Source organism: Polistes fuscatus, unplaced genomic scaffold, assembly GCF_010416935.1.
Source record: "Polistes fuscatus isolate 324 unplaced genomic scaffold, CU_Pfus_HIC Scaffold30, whole genome shotgun sequence".
Classification (NCBI taxonomy): domain Eukaryota; kingdom Metazoa; phylum Arthropoda; class Insecta; order Hymenoptera; family Vespidae; genus Polistes; species Polistes fuscatus.
In genome coordinates, this window is record NW_025113108.1 from 637,395 (window position 1) to 641,860 (window position 4,466).

General features: G+C 34.3%; 1 pseudogene; it reads left to right on the plus strand.

The window, feature by feature from the left end:
* The first annotated feature begins 2,880 nt into the window (after positions 1–2,880).
* LOC122520348 lies at positions 2,881–3,875 on the plus strand (annotated as a pseudogene).
* The last annotated feature ends 591 nt before the right edge of the window (positions 3,876–4,466 follow it).

A 4,466-nucleotide genomic window follows, 5' to 3' on the forward strand; every position in this document is an offset into this window, starting at 1 on the left:
GGGCCGCAGAGAAGCATTCGCGATAAACGTAATCCAAAACCCCTAACCGATAATAGAAAAACAAAGGATTTCAAAAATAGCAGAAGACGTTAAGAAGACTCTCATTGAGGTCTTCCAAAAACAATTTGACTGGCTTAGAGAGAGAGTCATCGACAATTCAAGACGTGTGGACGTTCTTTTTTAAATCTTCGAACAAAATAACCATGGAGACGATATTACAAGAAAATAAAAAACCGACAGCAAAGACTCAACATAGTAAGCATAAATGTAAACTCGCTTATACAAAACTACAGAAGAGAAACTCTTCTTAAATTCATGAAAACACTCAAACCTGACATCATTCTCATAAGTGAAACCAAACTTAACAACATCCATAAAATATCATTCTAAACTACGACATCATAAGAACGACAAACCAAACTCCATTCAAGGTAGGGGTACCGCTATAGCAATAAAAAGAAATATCAGGTACACAAATTAAGTCTGCAAGCACTTACTAACTCGAAAATAATAGAAACAACTGTGATAAAACTCAACCTCACCGATGGCGTTTCGATATACATAATTGCGGCTTACGCGGCAGGTAACCACAAATAGGAATTCTATCTCGAGTTCGTGAAAATATTCCAATACCTGAAACTGGAAGCATCGAATAACTACTACGTAATAGCAGGCGACTTGAACGAGAAAAACTAACACTGGAAAAATAACACATGCAACGCAAGAGGAACCTTTATCTTCAATTAGCTGCAATAGAACGACGTAGAGTATAAAGCTGGTCTAAGAAGCACGGATATTCCTTCATTTCCCAGAGAAACTCATACATAGATATCTGTATAGCGGAATGTATATTAGAGTTCCACAACACCGACAAAGACGGAAATTTGAAATGCCTACCCTACGATAGCGACCACAACGCGGTATCGATGACGACCTCTAAAGAAAAATATACTCTCTTTACTCTAGAAGAGCAGGACATTTCACATTCTTTAAATTACAGACGAACCGACTGGGACAAATTTCGGAGATTTCTAAATAACTATTGTAGAATAAAGATTCCCAGAGATAGGAACCTATCGAACCACGAAATAAACAGCTATCTTGCAGTGATGAACGAGGCCATTAAAAAAGCAATACACTCAACAGAATCGAAAATAAAACACCGAGACTCAATGGAAGCATACTCGAATGAACGCATAAGAGAAATACAGAAGACAAAAAGCTATCTCATAACGAGAATAAATCGGGCGTACGGGAGGTTCGAATATCATGATAATCCAGAACTTACGATGCTGAAAGACACACTATCGGAGGTTAAACAACAACTCAAACAAAAATACTCAATATTTATAAATAAATATTGGCGAAAGAAAATCCGTGATATTCCAAAGAACGATCCAGAAAATATGTTCCTAATAATAAACCAGGTATTTATACCACGTGGGAAAGCAGCGATCGCGAATCTACAGATACCAAAAAATAATACCTGTGGGATTTGAAATAGAAGAAAGAAAGCTGTCTAATATTCGAGAACGATCATAGATTAATTTAGACATATCTCTGATAGGAATAAAGGCATAGATCAGAAGAAACGTAAATAAAAACACCAAGAGTCGAATAAGTCAAGAAATGATAGTTGCTAAGAGGATGCTTGCTGTTGTTCGAAAGTTCGGGAACGATCATTATCGAATATTCGGCAGGTAAAGAAAAATATAAGAAAATAGCGCGTAATATCATAGCGTGAAGGGAACGAGAGGGTACGAGTGAGCGTGAGTGTGAGGAGAGAAAGAGGGAGAAAAGGGATATAAGGTGAGAGAATGAGGGATGAGTAAGAGTTTTTGACGAGTTTTGACAAGTTAACGAGTAAGGAGTTGTAAGCGCTGACGAGTATGAAGAGTAAAAGAGTATAACGAAATTAAGAGTTTAAGAGTCTAAGAATTTAAGAGTTAAGGGTTTAAAGAGTATAAGAGTTCAAGAGTCGAAGTCTAAGAGTAGAAGAGTATTTACGAGTATATTATAAGTATATCAAAAAGCGTTACGACGAAAAGTGTAAGGGTTTAAGGGTAGTATAGTAAAGAATAAGATAATAAAGTAAGTCAGAGTATCTGTAGGGATTTAAAAATATTTCCTACATATATTTATATATTTCTTTTTCTTTTTTTAAAATTCTTACTTATTAAAAATTTAAATTCAAAATTTCTTACAAACGAAAAGTTAAAATCAAATAACCTATAGAGTCCTAGTCCGCTTATATGAATTTTATAGAAATGTATTTATGTGTTATGTATTTATGTGTTTTTAATCATGTTTTTCAGATCATGATTTTAAGCTTCTAATGGAGCTAATCTCCCGTTTCTCTCCTCTAGACTTTCTGTCTTCCCATCTAGGAGTGTGCCCAGGTGCTACTCGTATGGGTAAAAAATAGCTAGCATAGGTTCAGTTTAAAATTTTTCTCTTATTAGCGGCTGTCATTGTACTAGTGGTTGCACGATGTACTTTGCTATGTTCGTATTAGGTAGTGTACCGTATATCGTTTTTCGCAATAGTTTTTAACCCATTTGCATCCAAGCGCGGAATAATCCGCGGGCCGCGACTGTCAGCTCTCACCGAGCGCGGAATATTCCGCGTGCCTACGTCACTTTTTTTTACCAGTTGCAAAATATCCTTTAATTGCGACAGACAATGTTTAAACACTTGTGAGAGCGTTAGGTTCTTTCAGTTCAATTTACATTAGTGTATTGTAAAGATGTTTTACTTTTTCTGTGAAAATCTTTCAAACTACCGCTATGAGTAGGTGCTGTCAATCTATATTTAAATTTAAGAATGAAAGTTAGGAAAACAATCTTATTTCATAATATAACCTAAAATTTAGTTGTCCTAATGGATTTTGAGTATCCTGATTCGGATTCAAGTATTGAGGTACGACGTCCTAGAAAACGTTGCCGGAGGATTTCATTAAGGGATGATAGCGAAAATGAACAGTGCGACAATTTTATAAATGAAAAGTACGTGTTGAAAGCCGAAAATCATACTCACATTTTACATCGTTTTTCAATTGCGGGTGGTGCAACCGTAAATACACTGAGTCTGTCGAGAAAGAAGGTTTTGAATATTTTTTAACAATGAATAATTACAAAAATAATTGAAATAAATAAATATGGTGCAAGCGACGCAAGGTTTATACCTCTTGAAGAGGGCGAATTAAAAGTATTGATTGCCTTAAATATTTTAATGAGTAAAATTTCCAAGCCCACGATTCAAAGCTATTGGTCGACAAATAAAAGTATAGAAACTCCGTATTTTAAGAATATCATGAGCTGTAACCGATTTATTTCTATCTCAAAAAATTAACACTTTTCCAGTACAAATAATCCTTATGACGCACTGACTAAAATTCGAGAAGTTATTGAAATTGTAAAGAAAACTTTCATTCGCATGTATGTCCAAAATAAAACATTTCAATTGATGAATCACTTATGTCATGTAGAAGTCGTTTACATTATATACAATTTATTTGAACAAAACGCGCGAGATTCGGTGTCAAGTTTTATAAACTCTGTAATTCACAATCACGATACATACATAATATCAATTTATATATAGGAAAAGATAAAACTAATACAGGATCTGCTGGTAGAAATGTTGTAATCAATTTGTTAAAAGAGAGTCAATTATTGCAAAAGGGATATTGCTTATTCATTGATAACTGGTACAGTTCACCAACATTATACCGAGAAATATATAATATGAAAACATATGTATGTGGAACAGCGAGAATAAATAGGAAAGGAATGCTTCCAGAATTAAAATCACACCTGCTACAAAAGAGGGAAGCTGTTATATTTAGTACAAAAGAGATAGCAGCTATAAAGTGAAAGGACAAGAAAGATGTCATTATGCTAACTACTATGCACGATTTAAATTTTGCTGAAACAGGGAAACGGAAACGATATACTGGAGAAAAGAGTTTATAACCAACCGAAGTAATAGATTACAATCAATATATTGGTGGAGTTGATGTTGGCGACCAGATGTTTAGCAAATTTTACACTATTCGACGATGTTAAAAAGCCTGTAAAAAATATTTTTGAAGTTATATTTCTTTTGACGCGTTGGGGAAAATGTAATGGGAGTGATTTTGTTCCGAGCGTCTGGAAAAACGACGCCATGAAGTTTGTCGGTATTTACAACGCGCGGCAAAGCGATTTCAAGTATGCGGCATGAAGTTGCCTTCTCTTCTTCTTCCTCTTTTTTTATTTCTTATTTTATTTCTTATTTTATTTAAACCCTTCTTCTTCTTCATGTATAAATAAATAAGATTAAACTTATTTTTTTGAGGTTATTTTTGAGATTGTTGATGCTATATTTATTTTGGTACGCAAAAGAAGTATAACTTCTTACGTGCGTACATAAGTACACAGTACACACACCGATTTTTTAAATTTGTTATATCTCACTCCATGCTT